The following is a 16,881-nucleotide window of genomic DNA, read 5'->3' on the forward strand; positions in this document are numbered from 1 at the left end:
AAGGATCAAATGGAGAGAGTGACGAAACCCTTATTTCTGCTTTGACTGTGGTTCTCATCTGGGACACATAGCCTGCCGAGCTGATGGGAACAACCATTCAGTGTGTTCAAAGAGGAACTGGACAGGTCCTTCGGGGAAATAGCATGCCGAGCTGTGGGAAGAGACTGGGAAATGGACAGTAGGAATGTAGTACCAAAAGCTTGTATATAATACATTGGTTTACTAGTCTACCCCATTCCACAGTGATCTTTTGCCCACTAATGGTCTGAAAAAGTCAGTGTAGTCTCCAGGAGACTTCTAATCTACCCAAGTGTATATGGCCAGTTCGTGTAATAAGGACACACTTCTGTAAAGGTCTGCCACTACCTTCCAAGCACACTGAGCTGCCGGAGCACAACACAGGTCAGTAAAGACACAGACCAGAACAAGACTCTGATACAAGTACGAAGTTTTATCAAAACGTTCCACCAATGACAAAAGCACAGCACTCTACCTTTGACCTATAGACATCATCAGCATCTTACGGTAAGGGCAAACGCATTTACAACACGAGGCACCGCACTGTAAGAAGATACATCTTTACAACAGTCCGCACCGCTCTGTAAGGACACAGAGCTCTACAACTGTTGGCAGGAAGTTATTAAGACACAGGCCTTGATAATCGTTGATACAAAGACTTTCACAGTGACTGACCAGTACTGAAGTGACAGAGATTGTTATTATACGTAGAAACTAACTGGCTTTGCGCTGTGTAATCAGAGAACTGTAACATTCCTGGAAATATCTTACATTTAACAATAATAAACCCCACTTTGTTCTCCACTCTATGACAGGGACACAGACCCCAGCAACCCCAACATAACTCTGTGGGGACACAGTTTTCCAGTAGCATCCATTTGCTGTACAGATAAAGACAGACATGACACAGTGAAGACACGATCAAACACAGACCAAACTCCGCACACTGTACACCAGCCACTTGCAACACTGGAAGCACACAGAGCAAAGTAATTTGCAATATATAGACCTTCGGTACGGGGACTTAGACCTATGAAATTCTCAGCGCTGTGTGAGTGCACACAGACCTGAACCCACCTTACATTGTGCTCCACCGTTGAAGACTAGTACAACCCCAGCGCTTCAAACACTGAGACTTGTACAACCCTGATAGTGGAGAGCAATACGTGGCCACGGTCAATCACCTCCCTCCAACTGGGATTCTTTCAGGACGGAAGAGAGATTTCACGAAGAGGAAACTAGAGATATTGTGTGCTTCACTTTGCAGAGGTTTTTTATGTTTCAGCAGGAGAAAAAGGAACAGAAAGGTAGGAATGTTATAGAATGTTGTAAAAGCAACAGATAGTGTGTGACTGTAGTTTCCACAATGTTGACTGGGTTCGTACTGTAGAGGCTTAGAGGAACAGAATTTGTTCGCACCCCGGAACGACTTACCAACATTTACAGCCAATTCTACGCAAGTTTGTGCAAATGTCGTTTCGAACGTTGACAAACTTGTGTAGGTGTACAGAGATTATCCTGACTGGTTGCATCATGATCTGTATGGAAGCACCAATGCCAATGAGTGAAGTGGACCGTAAAAAGTTGTGGATGCAGCCAGTCCAGCATAGGTAAAGCCCTCTCCACTATGAGCACATCTGTATGGAGCATTGCCGAAGGAAAGCAGCATCATCATCAAGGACCCCATCATCCAGGCGATGTTCGTTTCTCGATGCTGCCATCAAGAAATTATGCGACCCCTCACGTCCGATAGTACCAGGTTCAGGAATAGCCATTACGCTTCAACGATCAGGCTTTTAAAACAGGGGATAGTTTTAGTCACCCTAAGGATGAGCTCACAATATAACTCTGAAAATCGTCTTCTCCAGATAACCATGAAATACAGAATCAAACAACAACAATGTCGTTGAATGAAAAGTCATCACCTCTCGCCCGCAAGAAAAACGAATTGGAACTCGCAAACCCCAAAATCCCAACGCCACCCTCGCACAACTGTAAGTGATCTCCCACCAGTACACAACATCTGAAATATCAAACCTCTAATCCCCAAGTTCCTCCTACACAGAAAACAGCGTCAATATACATCAAACACCTAACACCTCACCCGCACATAAAAATCTAACAGATCTAACACAGCTAACACGAAAAAAAAACGCCAACAAGAATATTAGCCTTCAACACCACCCCCATTCAGAAAGTAGCAAATAGCCAAGAACGTAAACACAGAGAGAAAAAAAACCTTAAGGAGACCAATATAAATTACCGTCCGCACTAACTATCTTGCATATCTTCGAACTTCGAAAATCAGCGAGGACGTCACGGAGTCCTGCCGTGGGGCCTTCATAGACGAAGACTGGGCTCTTTCTCTTTGCTGGAGGCGGCCTCCCGACCTCCTGGCCGACGCACCCTCCCATGGGGAGTGACCAAAATTGTCACATACAAAACGGGCACCTCACTTGACAGAGTAAAGAAACAGGTTCCACCGAGACTCGAACTCGGATCGCTGGATTCAGAGTCCAGAGTGCTCACCATTACACCATGGAACCACATATATTTACTGTGAACGATCGTAAGAAACTGAATCGCAAGCTAGCGTGTACTGACACGTGTGAACTTTGACAATAAATTTACTTTAAACATTGCACTTCCTAGACCAATTTCGTGAGGAGAGATTGAGTATGACAAGAGCTTTTCTCTTTGGAGGGAAGCAGGATCGATAACAAAAAAAAAACATAAAAAAAACAACTGGAAGAGACCAATATAAACTACCGTCCACACCAACAATCACATATGCCTCAGAATTTCGAAAACAGCCTCTGTCAGCGTCAAGGAGAGCGACAGCTCAAACTCAGTCCTTCCGTGGGGCCTCCCTCCACCGAGACCCGACCTGCCGACCTTCGGGCAAAGCGGCCCTTCGACCTTCCCCCCCCCCCCCCGACGCGGAGTGATCAAAATTTTCACGAACAATCCAGTGTGTTCACAAATGGACCCGTCACTTGGCAGAACCAGGAAATAAGTTCCACCGAGACTCGAACTCGGATCACTGGATTCAAAGTCCAGAGTGCTCACCATTACACCATGGAACCACAGGTATTCGCTATGAACGACCACAAGAAGATTAATCTTAGGGTAGTATGTGGTGACACGTGTAAATTTTGATAGTAAATTTCAGTTGAACTTTGAACTTCATAGAGAGTGTGTTGTGAGGACATGTTGAGGATGGGAATAGTTTTCTCTTTGGAGAGAAGCAGGATGAGAGGTGACTTAAAAGAGGTGTACAAGATGCTGGAAGGCAAATATCGAGTAGGCAGTCAGAGTATTTGTCTGGGAGCAGAAGTGGCAAAACCGAGTTTAGACAATTTCAAGGTGATAGAGGAATTTAAAGCAATGGGAAATGCTTTAGATTATTTTTTATACACAGAAAATGAATGGCATTCGCATCTAGGGGTAGTGTTAGAAGCAGATATATTCGAGACATTTCAGAGACCTTGCACTGGGGCATGAGCCTTGCACCTGATGATTTTCTGTGGGAAACTATTTTGACAGCCGTCCGCGCCAAATAAGGACACAACCTTGGGGTATTTATTAATCTGAGGGCAATCTGATGAGAACTCTGTTTGTCAGGAAACGGGGAAAGTGGAGACTGTGAGCTGCTGAGATTGGGTAAACTCACATCTGACCTGTGGGATTCATTTAAGGTTGAGCAGTTCAGTAATGTTGAAAATTTAGCTAAAAAGGAAAATGAATCTTGAGGAAAGTTTAGGAAGTGGATATTGGACAATGCCCTCGATAAATATACAGCAATATGCAAATTAAACAGAGAATCTGTAGTGCCGAATGATGCTGGTGAGTGGGAATGATTTAGCAAAGCAAGACTGGGGAAATACCATTGCAATTTGCACACACATTAAAAACAAGAGGGACATCACAGGGCAGGTCCGAAAGTAGAACAACTCAGGGGCAGAGGAGAGAACGTATGCCTGGAGCCTGAGGAAGTGGGGAAAGCACGAAATGAATATTTCACGTCAGTATTCCTCAAACAAAAAGCGATGCAGTAAAGAATTTTCAGAAAGGATACTCTGCTATTCCAGTGCACGTTGACAACAAGCTGCGGGAGCGTTGGGACTCTCACCAGGACTGGATGGGATACATCCCCGGCTATTGAGTGAATGAGGCAAGATAGCAGATATCTGGAAACTTCACCGAGATCTTTGTAGTCTCTTTTTAATTGCACATTTTTTTATTTCAAAAATACTTCATTCAAAAATAAAATTATGTACAATAAACCATTCAATATCTCTCAATCCTTCAGAGATGTTTCCATTCCAGGCTCCATATTTGCACTTTTAGCCACCCAAGTGGCTGTCTGTTGTTTACTCTTTCCACACCATTTTTGAGGGGCATACTCCCCGCTCCCGACCCCTCCCACTCCCGCGGGAGAAGAACCCTAAACAGTGCTCCTTCCCCACCGGGTCCTTGCGGTGGCTGCACCGAGTTTCAGTGCGTCCCTCAGCACGTACTTCTGCAGCCGAGAATGTGCCAGTCGGCAGCATTCTCCCAAGGACATCTCTATGTTCTTGTAGACCATCAACTTTCGGGCCGAGCAAAGAGCGTCTTTCATTGAGTTGATAATCTGCCAGCAGCACCGGATGTTGGTCTCCGTGTGCGTCCCCGGGAACAGCCCGTAGATCAGAGAGTCCTCTGTTACGCAGCTGCTGGGGATCAAACGTGCCACTAGCCCGTCCATCCGCCTCCACATCCTCTGTGCGAACTGATAGTATGCAAGGAGGTGGGTCACAGACTCCTCCTCACTGTAGTTCTCCCGTGGGCAGTGGGGTGTGGAAACGACGTTCCGGGCGTACAGGAGGGATTTGACTGAGAGAGCCCCTCTCACCGCCAGCCAGGCGAGGTCCTGGTGCCTGTTGGTGAGATCTGGCGATGAGGCATTTTGCCAGATGAACTGGATGGTCTGCTTAGGGAACCACTACACTGTGTCCATCACGTCCTTCTCCTGCAGGCACTGCAGGACATTACGTGCCGACCACTGCCTGATGACCCTGTATTCAAAGGCGTTCTCCTGGAAGAACTGTTATAAAAATGACAGGTATGGCGGCAACGACCAGCTGACCGGGGCGTTGCGCGGGAGTGGGGCCAGACTTATCCGTTGTAGCCAGGGCGACAAGTAGAACCTGGGAACATAGTGGTACTTGGTCCCCACATATCTGGGTTCTACACATAACCTGATGCAGCCACACACAAAGCTGGCTATCAGGGTGAGGGGGACAATGGGGACGTTCTTGCCTCCATTGTCCAGGGACTTGTGCATGACGGTCCGCCTGACCCGCTCCATCTTGGACCCCCAGACGAATCTGAAGACAGCTCAGGTGATTTCCGACCTGTAGGAGCGGGGGACGAGCCACACCTGCGCCAGGTACAGCAGCCCTGAGAGCACCTCACATCTGATGACCAGGTTCTTGCCCGTTATCGATAGGGAGCGCCCTCCCCACAGTCCCAGTTTCTGTGTCACCTTGGCAGTCCGCTCCTGCCAGTTCCTGTTGCTTGCCTCGGCCCCTCAAAACCAGATCCCCAACACCTTCACGTGGTCAGACCTGATGGTGAAGGGGACACTGGACCGTTCGGGCCAGTTGCCGAAGAGCATGGCTTCGCTCTTCGCGCGGCTGACCCTGGCCCCCGAAGCTAGCTCAAACCGTTCGCAGATGCCAATCAGCCTGCGAACTGACCTCGGATCAGAGCAGAAGATGGTGACATCGTCCATGTACAGCGAGGTTTTCACTTGGGTCCCTCCACTGCCTGGCAGCGTCTCCCTTCTTATGACCTCATCAATCCTGATGGCTTCGGCAAAGGGCTCTATGCAGCAGACAAACAAGACAGGGGAGAGGAGACAGCCCTACCTGACTCCAGACCTGATGGGGAAGCTATCTGTTTCCCACCCGTTGACCTGGACTGCACTACGGATGTCTGTGTAGAGCAGTCTGATCCAATTCCGGATTCCCTCATCAAATCCCGTTTTGGAGAGCACATTCCCCATGTACGTATGCGATATCCTGTTGAAGGCTTTCTCCTGGTCCAAGCATGACCAGGCAGGCGTCACCACCCCTCTGTCCTGCACGGAGGCGATGGTGTCCCTCAGCAGCGCGAGGCTGTCTGAGATCTTCCTGCCCGGTACAGCGCAGGTTTGATCCGGGTGGATCACCTGTCCCAGAGGAGACTTGACGCTGTTGGCGATAGCCTTGAACAGGGTTTTGTAGTCTACATTCAGGAGAGAGATGGGCCTCCAATTCCTAATGTTCTCTCTTTCCCCTTCTGCTTAGATGAGGGTGATGATGCCCTTCCTCATGGACTCTGACTTGCAGCCGGCCAGAAGCATGGCGTTGTACGCTTCCAGCAGGTCTGGGCCCATCCAGTTCCACAGAGCCGAGTACAACTCAGCCGGTAAGCCGTCGCTTCAGGAGTTTTACTTGACTCAAAGGAACGGACGGAGCCTGTCAGCTTGTCCAGGGTCAGTGACTGGTCCAGACTCTCTCGCATGCCGTCGTCTAAGACCTCTGATAGCGGTCAGGAAGCTGCGGGAGGCTGTTGAGTCTGTGACCTTTTCGCCGTGCAGACCGGCAGAGAAGGTCCTGCAGATCCTCAATATGTCGGTCTGCGAGGACGGGACTGAGCCGTCCTCTTCCATAAGGTTGTGGATCACAGAGCTCCCCCTGTGCACCTTCTGGAAGAAGAAGCGTGAGCACGTCTCGTCCTGCTCCACGGTTTGGACCCTTGATCGGAAGATGATCTTGGAGGATTCGGCGGCGAGGTGCTGGGCTTGTCGGCCCTTCACCTCTCGCAGTTCCTCATTGATATCCACCCCGTTAAACTGGAGAAGGAGAAGTTGCTGCAACTCTCTCTGGATTTACACAGTTCCTTCTGCTCCTGCCTTGCTTTCTGGATACCCCTGCCCATGAAGAACCTGTTGATGTTCTCCTTGATGGCTTCCCACCAGAGAACTAGGGAATCAAAGAAGGCTTTTAAGGTTCTCCAACCTCTATCCTCCATCTCTAGTTCCACGATGTTCTCTGGGATCAGCAGCTTTACGTTCAGCTTCCACGCAGAGTGAGGAATGATCCGACAGAAAGCAGCTCAGGGACTGATCGAGTCACATGGAACTATGGGAGACACCTCAGTACTCCAAACATTTGCAACATTATTGAGAGATGGTGGTATAGTAGTAAGCATAGCTGCCTTCCAAGCAGTTGACCCGGGTTCGATTCCCGGCCATCGCAGGTTGTACAATTTAGAGTACTTAACAAATAAACCTCTGACATAGACACGATCTACGTAGAACTGCAAGGGCCAATTAATCACGGTGTGAGTGTAAAATTGATTCATTAATTATCATTCATTAGGAATGGAATTAACGTCCCTCAAGAGTTTCCCGTTAAATCCTTTTCAGAATCTATTGCATATTCTACAAGAAAAGACACTTCACAGGAAGGATCGGCAGAATTTGTAAAGCGTTGCCGGCCGGGTTGTTGCCTGATTAAAGTGTTTGAGCTGGTTTGCCTTCTTTGCAGTGTTAGAGCCTCAGAGGAAATTGACCGAATTATGAAGTATAAAGCTATGAGAGACATAGATTGGGCAGATAGTCAGAATTGGTTTCCCAGGGTAGGAATTTGAAATTCTAGCGGGGACGAAATTTAATGTTGAAGTGGGAGAGAGTTTAAAGAACTAAGAACATAAGAAATAGGAGTCGGCCATTCGGCCCATCGAGCCTGCCCCGCCATTCAATAAGATCATAGCTGTTCTGTCCTTAAACTCAGCTCCATCTACCCTCCTTTCCCCATAAACCTTAATTCCATAACTATGTAAAAACCTATCTAACTACATCTGAAATATATTTAGTGAAGAAGCTTAAACTGTTTCCCTGGGCAGAGAATTCCACAGATTCGCCACTCTCTGGGAAAAAGCAGTTTCTCCTCATCTCCGTCCTAAATCTTCTCCCCTGAATCCTGAGGCATTTTCCCCTAGTTGTAGTCTCACCTACCAATGGAAACAACTTTCCTACTTTTATCTTATCTATCCCTTTCAAAAGTTTGTATGTTTCTATAAGATTCCCTAATATTCTTCTGAATTCCAGTGAGTATAGTCCCAGGCGACTCAATCTCTCCTCATAGGTTAACCGCTTTATCTCTCGACTCCTGGTGAACCTCCTCTGCACTGCCTCCAAAGCCAGTATAACCTCCCCCAAATATGAAGACCAGAACTGCATACAACACTCCAGGTGCGGCCTTACCAGTACGCTGTGTAGTTGCAGCATGACCTTCCTGGTCTTGAATTCAATCCCTCTATCAATGAAGGCCAACATTCCGTTTGCCTTTTTAATAACCTGTTGTACCTGCAAGCCAACTTTTTGCGATTCATGCACAAGCACTGACAAGTCCCTCTGCACAACAGCATGCTGCAATCTTTCACTATTTAAATAATAATCTGCTCTTCTATTATTCCTTCCAAAGTGGACAATCTCGCATTTACTAACGTTGTATTCCGTCTACCAGACCTTGGCCCACTCATTTAACATATCTATATCCCTCTGCAGGCTCTCCACATCCTCTGTACAATTTGCTTCTCCACTCAATTTAGTGTCATCAGTAAATTTTGCTACACTACACACAGTCTCCTCTTACAAATCATAAATATAAATGCTAAACAGCTGCGGGCCCAGCACCAACCCCTGCGGCACCCCACTCACCACTGACTGTCAACCAGAGATACATCCACTCAGACCAACTCTCTGCCTTCTATTGGTTAACCAATCCACTATCCATTCCAATACACTTCCTCCGACTCCAGGCATCTGTATCTCATTTATAATTGTCTTGTACAGCAGCTTATCGAACGCCTTCTGGAAATTCAAGTATACGACATCCACCTGTTCCCCTCTATCTGCTGCACTCATTATTTCCTCAAAGAACTCCAGTAAGTTTGTCAAACAGGTCTTGTTCTTTCTGAATCCATGCTGCGTCTGTCTAATGGAACCACTCCTTTCTGAATGTTTTGCTATTTCTTCCTTAATGAAAGCATCAAGCAATTTCCCGACTACAGATGTTAAGCTAACTGGCCTAACTGGCCCGTCCTTTGCCTACGTTCTTTTTCAAAAAGTGGCGTGACATTTGCTGTCTTCCAATCCGCTAGCGACCTGCCCAGAGCGTGGGAAATGTTGGTAAATGATTGGCAACACGTCTGATGTAACTTCCGCCAATGTCATGCCCTCAGCACCCTGGGATGCCTCCCATCAGGACCAGGACTTACCTATCCTCAGGCGCTCTAATTTGCTCATCACTATCTCTTTAGTGACAGTGATTTTATCAAGGTCCTCACCTCCCATTTCGTCCATAACATCATTCTTTGGCATATTAGTCCTGTCCTCCACCGTGAAGACCGACACAAAATAGTCGTTCAATACCTCAGCCATTTCCTTATCACCCAATATCAATTTCCCCTTCCCGTCTTCCAAGGGACCTACGTTGACTTTAGCCACCCTACTTTTGTTGGCTGTTGTTTATATTTTGTGCTAATTTACTTTCATACTCTATCCTCCCTTTCCTTATTTCTTGTTTAGTTGTTCTTTGTTGCTTTTTAAAGTTTTCCCAATCTTCCAGTCTCCCATTACTCTTCGCGACTTTGTACACATGAGCTTTTAATTTGATACTATCTTTTATTCCCCACACTTATCCCCATCATGGATGCATTCTATGAAGTCCTCCTCAAGATTTCCTTGACCAACCTGATTCACCCAATCTATGTGGAGGTTAAAGTACCCCATAACAACTGCTGATCCATTCTTACAAACCTCTGTTGTTTCTTGGTTAATCGCCTCTGCCTCTGCAATATTTTTGTTAGGTGGCCTATAGACAACTCCCACCAGTGCACCAGTGATTTGTTTCACTTTACTATTATTAATCTCTACCCAGATTGACTCCACATTCTGCTCCGTAGATCTTATATCGTCTCTCACAATCGCCCTGATCTCATCCTTATTCAAGAGTGCCACCGGACCTTCTTTGCCTTCCTGCCTATCATCCCGTATTACGTGATACCCTTGTATACTTAATCCCCAGTCATCCCCACCCTGCAACCAGGTTTCTTTAATGGCCACTAAATCACATGCCTTGGTACTGTTCTGTACCACAAATTCACTAACATTGTTTCTAATAACTATGCCAGTTAAAGAAGATGTGCGCGTCACGTTTTTAGAAGAGTGGGCGGGTGCTTGGAAAGGGCTGCCAGGTTCAGAGACGGAGGATATACGTTGTGTTTAGATAGGCTCATGAATATGTAAGAGTGGAGCGATATGGACAGAGGCCCAAAGAGAAAATCTACAGATGATGGAAATCCAAGCAACACAGAAAATGTTGGAAGAACGCAGCAGGCCAGCCAGCATCTGTGGGAAAAATATACAGTCGACATTTCTGACCCAGTCCCTTCATCCAGAATGGAGAAAAAAAAACGACGAAGAATCAGGGTTAGACGGTGAGGGGAGGGGAAGAAGAAACACGAGGTGATAGGTGAAACGGGCGGGGGGAGGGGTGGCTGGTAAATTAAGGACCTGAAACTTTGATTGATGAAAGAGATACTGGGCTGGAGAACAGGGAAGGAGAGGAGACCATGAAAGAAAGAAAAGGGGAAGGTACACCAGAGGGAGGTGATGGGTGGGTAACAGATAATGTCAGGGAGGGAAAAGAGAATCGGGCTTCGTGAAGGATGGGACATTACCAGAAGTTTGAGAAATCGATGTTCATACCATCAGGTTGGAAGCTACCCAGCCGAAGATAATGCGTTGTTGCTCCTCCAAACTGAGTGTGGCTTCATCACGACAATACAGGAGGACATGCGCTGCCATGTCGGAATTGGAATGGGAAACGGAATTTAAATGCATGGGCACTGGGAGCTCTCGCTTGTTTTGGTGGAGGGAGTGTAGGTGCTCAGTGAAGTGGTCTCCAATCTGTATCGGGTCTCACCGATATACAGGAGGCTGCACCGGGAGGACTGGATGCAGTAGATGACACTAAAAGATTCACAGCTGAAGGGTCGCCTTACCTGGAAGGATTGCTTGGGGCCCTGAATGGTACTGAGGGCGGATGTGTTGGGGCAGGTGTAACACTTGTTTCACTTGCAAGGGTAAGTGCCAGGAGAGAGATCAGAGGGAGGGACGAACGTACATGGGATCCCTGCAGAGAGTAGAACGTCGGGGGGGCGGGGAAACATGTGTTTGGTGGTGGGATCCCGCCGGAGATGGCGGAACTTACAGAGAATTGTGTGCTGGAGGCGGAGGGTGGGGAGAGGTAGGTGAGGACAAGACAAACCCTCTGTCCGGAGGAGGGAGCGAGGATGGGGTGGGTGTAGACGTGAGCAAAATGGAAGAGATTCTGTTGAGAGCAGCTTTCATGGTGGAGGAAGGAAAGCCCCTTTCTTTGAAAAAACACGTTATCCCCTTTGTTCTTGAATGAAACGACTTATCCTGAGGGCAGATGCGGCGGAGGCGGAGGAATTGAGAGAAGGGGCTAGCATTTTTACATGTAACGGGGTGCGAAGCGGTATAGTCCAGGTAGCTGAGAGAGTCTGTGTGGTTATAATAGACATCAGTAGACAAGCTGTCTTCAGAGATAGAGACAGAGAGATGGAGAAAACGGAGGGAGCTGTCGGATATGGGACAGGTAAACTTTTGGGCAGGGTGGAAGTTGCAGGCAAAGCTGATGAAGTGGACGAGTTCCACATGGGTGCAGAAAGATGTAAATATGCAGTCATTTATATAGTGTAAGGAAAGTTAGGGAGCGACACCAGTGTAGGCTTGGAACATAGACTGTTCCACGTAGCCGACACACAGGCAGGCACAGCTGGGACCCATGCCAGTGTCCATGGCTCACCTTGTGATTAAAGGAAGTGGGAGGACGTTCTGCCAGACGGAGGTGAATGGTGGTGGAGGGGAGCTGGTTGGGTCTGGTATCCCGATGGAAGCGGAGAGCTTTGAGACCTTCCTGGTGGTGGGGCCGGGGGCGGGGGGGGGGGGGCGGTGAGTTGCTGGACGTGTATTGGGATTGGACATCCATAGTAAAAATAAAATGAACGGGGATATATGTGGGATGAAACCAATTCAACTACAACTGAATGATCGAGGACCCAAAATTAAATCAAAACCACGACATTAGACCCGATAAGTACGTTAGTTCCAAGGATGTTGCTGGAGCAAACACACACTTATGGTCAAAGAGAAGTGGATATTATACACTCCTGACAGAAAGCTATCATACCCCCGTATTCTCTCATTTGCCTTCTTCTATCCGGCTGAAGGTACAAGACAGCACGTACTACAGGCTCGTGGATAGCTTCAACTCCCCTGTTATGTCTGTTGAGTGGTGCCCAAGTACAATAAGATGGAGCCTTGATCTCACAATCTACCCCGTTACGATGCGGCACCTGATTATTTACCCGCACTGTGCTTTCTTTGTCGCCCTTACATTTTATTCTGCATTCTGTTATTGCTTAACATTGTTCTCTCTCTATTCACTGTGCAATGATCTGATCTCTCTGAACAGCGTGAAAGCGAAGCTTTTCACCGTAGCTCGGTATGTGACAAAAATCATTTTAATGTCCACTGAATGTGATGCCGCAGAGCAGGGAACGCCGGGCTCCGGACAGCGCAGCGTTTCCCGGTGGGCAATACAACGCGCAGCAAAAGCTGCTAGATCACCAGCGTCCCTGGGTGGGCTCGAACCACCAACCTTCCGGTTAACAGCCGAACGCGCTCACCGATTGCGCCACAGAGACAAGCGAGAAAAGGCTTTAATAAATGGTCCATTCCGGCGTTGGAAGATGGTGACTAACAATCGATGCTGTGACTCGGCTTTTCACAATCTGCATGCATGGTTTGCATCAGAAGGTGACGCACAACATCAAACAGAAAACAGTGGAACCACATATTGGTCAGATTTAGAAGGGGAAATACCAAACTAAGTTCCCAGTGCATCGCCAAAACATTCGGCCACGAGTACACACTCCTCAAAGAAGGACATTTTACATGGGACGTAATCACTCTGTCCCGGGACGGATGAGGACAGCATCGATCCCGGGGTCAGAGAAACAGGACTGCTCCTGAACTAAAAGCTGAAACAGCCGGAAATACTGTACAGTTTAGGCAGCGTCTGTGGAGGGAGAAACCGAGTTCACGTTTCAGGTCGATGACCTTTCACAGCTCCGAGCTCGCAGTCAGACGGAAGGAGTCTCCCGGAGTCTCTGCAGGGTGGCCTGAGCTGGGTGAAGGCACCGATTCCACTCGCTCTCTCCTTTCTGACTCTTTGAACTGTAAACCTTAAATCGAGCACAAGAACAGCCTTTTTTTAACTTTTAAAATGTGGCAGAGGCAGATGAACCAAATATTGTTCCACGTCACCGCGTGTTACGTCGAATAACTCTGTGATACAGAGTCGCTGAGGGGAGATTTCACAAAGCAGAAAACAAAGTGCCTCCTATCGGTTGACTCTCACTCCCGGGGTCACAGCAGACCGACTGCTCTGTATTCCCAAAGAACAGATCACTTCAACTCCAAACTCGGACTTAACCTCTTTAACCTCCAGAAGTTTTCGGATGACTCCGCCATTGTTGGATGCATCAGCAAGGGAGATAAGGCTGAGTACAGGGCTACGGTAGGAAACTTTGTCACATGGTGTGAGCAGAATTATCTGCACTTAATGTGAAAAAGACTAAGGAGCTGGTAGTAGACCTGAGGAGAGCTAAGGTACCGATGACCCCTGTTTCCATCCAGGGGGTCAGTGTGGACATGGTGGAGGATTACAGATACCTGGGGATACGAATTGAGAATAAACTGGACTAGTCAGAGAACACTGAGGCTGTCTACAAGAAGGGCCAGAGCCGTCTCTATTTCCTGAGGAGACTGAGTCCTTTAACATCTGCCGGACGATGCTGAGGATGTTGTACGAGTCTGTGGTGGCCAGTGCTATCATGTTTGCTGTCGTGTGCTGGTGCAGCAGGCTGAGGGTGGCAGACACCAACAGAATCAACAAACTCATTTGTAAGGTCGTTCATATTCTGGGATGGAACTGGGCTGTCTGAAAAGAGGATGCTGTCTAAGTTGCATGCCATCTTGGTCAATGTTTCCCATACACTACATAATGTACTGGGTGGGCAGAGGAGTACATTCAGCCAGAGACTCATTCCTCCGAGATGCAACACTGAGCGTCATAGGACGTCATTCCTGCTTGTGGTCATCAACGTTTACAACTCCTCCCTTGGAGGATCAGACATCCTGAACCAATAGGCTGGTCCTGGACTTATTTCATAATTTAATGGTATAATTTACATATTACTATTTAACTATATGGTTCTATTACTAGTTATTATTTACGGAACAACTGTACGAAAACCAATTTCCCCCGAGAATAATAAATTATGACTATGAGTATGACTATGACTATTTAACCCTTTTCAAATTACTTGGTAAATTCGAGTTGCAATTACATTTAATATGTAAACAGCAAAACCATTTCCCTGTCGGGGAAATTAACCCCCGTCCTCCCCGTGACAGACGGGGATACTAACCACTAAACGAGCGAGAAACCAATGCAAAAGTGTGATCTGTCGCTGGCATGTCCGGGTATAGTATAGCTTAAAGGGTCACCCCGATGCTTGTTCGTGACTATGGTATCGACGCTTTTACACAGACACTTCTTCCTGTCCGAACGGAAAGGGCTCGGAATCGTTTCCGATTCAGCGGATCATTGTGTAAAGCACTGTCCAGATGCGACTCATCCATTCCGGCCTGATTGTGTGTTGGGGTGAGGAGCATTCATCAATAGAATTCATTGGCTGATTAACTGATGCAGGAAAATATTTTCCAGATTTTCCACTTTGCCCACACTGGTAAGTCTGATCACCTGGCTCGACTCCTACTCCCTAAGTATAGGCAGATGCTGAATTCTGCTGAATCAGTAGTGAGGATTAAAAAGGGTATTGACAAGGGAGGTGCAGGGGCGCTTGCAGGACTGCTTTGAATCTGTGGACAGGACTGTATTCGGGATTCATCTAGCAGTCTTAATGAGTACGCCACAGTTGTCACTGACTTCATTAAAATCTGTGTGGATGAGTGTGTGCCTAGGAAACCATATTGTACATACTGGAACCAAAAGCCGATGAAACAGAAATGTCCATCTTCGACCATTGCACACATGTAATTTAAACTCTTTTGTCATTTCTCCTTCCATTATTCAACTGAAAGCCGGTGGATTCCCTTGTATCTCCAGCTTTAAAACGCACTGATAACTGATGAACAGCAGAAGATGCTTTCGATCCAGCGTCCTCGGGGTTATGGGCCCGTCATGGTTCCACTGCGACACTCTGCTACATATAGTCATTGGAATTGCTGTGCAATGTTTTTGAATTTCCCTACCGATACAGCAACGTCTTCTCCCGCATGTTACAGGCTTATCCGCGCTTCAACGACGGAAATGAATGCCGAGCACAGAGTAATTTCCTCATCTGGGAATGAACCCGAGACTTCGTACATGCAAAGCATGTGCTCGCCCACTGAACTACATCTGCACAAGGACTGCTAAATCTCTTTGCATCTCCAATTGTTGATATTTTCCCCGTTTAGAAAATATGCCACATTTATTTCTACTACTGAAGTGCATGACCATGCATTTCACAACATTGTATTTCATTTGCACTCACTTGTCCATTCCCCTCATCTGTCCAAGTCCTTCTGCAGCCTACCTGTTTCATCAACACTACCTGCCCCTCCACCAATCTTCGTATCATCTGCGAACATGGGAACAAAGCCATTTATTCCATCATCTAAACCATTGATATGCAGCATAAAAAGAAGTGGTCACAACACTGACCACTGCGGAACACAAGTCAGTGGCAGCCAAGCGCAAAAGGATACTTATATTTCTACTTGCTGTCTCCTACCAACCAGCCAATGCTCTAACCATGCCAGTTACTTTGATTTAATACTATGGGCTCTTAACTTGGTAAGCAGCCTCATGTGTTACATCTTCTCAAAAGCTATCTTAAAGTACAAATAAACAACATTCACTACATCCCCTTTATCTATACTACGTGCAGTCTCCTCAAAGAATTCCAGCAGGTTCGTCAAGCAAGTTTTCCCCTTAAGGAAAACATGCTGACTTTCCTATCTTGTCCCATGTTATTCCATAACCTCATTCTTAGTAGCAAATATGTAACAAAACACAAAGGCTGGACGTTGACCAACAGGAAACAGAAGTTGGAGTGGGCGATTCCGCCTTTCGAGTCCGCTCCACTATTCATTGCAGTGGACAGGATTCGAACCTGCGTGGAGACAACCCAAAATGGATTTCCAGTCCGTCACCTTCACCACTTCCTCCACATGCGACAGGGGCAGCAGAGATCCGGAGTCAGAGAAACAGAGTTGACCCTGAACTAAACGCAGAAACTGCTGGATATACTCAGCGGATACGACAACATCAGTGAAGCGAGAAACAGGGTTCATATTTTGCTAGGTGACCTTTCACCCTAAACTCCATGCGGGTACTCAGGCGGAGAGAAACTCAATTATCGGCGCAGGGATCCTTCACATCACGACTACAATCCCCAAGATCCACATGTGGGCCTCTGCAGCAGCAGCAATGGTTTTTGCCGTTTCCAAGCTGTCCTGGAGAAGGCGGAGCCGGGCCTAATTCCGTAACCACTGCTCTACGTGTGCGGAGCGATCTCCCACTGGGCTGTCAATGACGGAGCTCCAGGACCCAAGTACTGATGGAGGTGGTAAGGTCTGCAGGGTTGCAGGGCGGGCATCCGGACTTG

At 47.3% G+C, this 16,881-nt stretch overlaps 1 long non-coding RNA gene and 3 other non-coding genes across 4 annotated transcripts in view; 1 reads left to right on the forward strand and 3 right to left on the reverse strand.

Annotated features, from left to right (window-relative positions):
• LOC140188998 (uncharacterized) overlaps positions 1–16,881 on the reverse strand; it is a 516,848-nt gene that overhangs the window by 298,138 nt on the left and 201,829 nt on the right. The gene's annotated exons all lie outside the window — the stretch shown is intronic.
• trnaq-cug (transfer RNA glutamine (anticodon CUG)) lies at positions 2,493–2,564 on the reverse strand. The gene has a single exon. It is a non-coding gene; the product is annotated as a tRNA-Gln (tRNA).
• On the reverse strand, positions 3,033–3,104 carry trnaq-uug (transfer RNA glutamine (anticodon UUG)). The gene has a single exon. It is a non-coding gene; the product is annotated as a tRNA-Gln (tRNA).
• trnag-ucc (transfer RNA glycine (anticodon UCC)) lies at positions 7,233–7,304 on the forward strand. The gene has a single exon. It is a non-coding gene; the product is annotated as a tRNA-Gly (tRNA).

The sequence above is a fragment of the Mobula birostris genome, chromosome 28, assembly GCF_030028105.1.
Source record: "Mobula birostris isolate sMobBir1 chromosome 28, sMobBir1.hap1, whole genome shotgun sequence".
NCBI lineage: Eukaryota > Metazoa > Chordata > Chondrichthyes > Myliobatiformes > Myliobatidae > Mobula > Mobula birostris.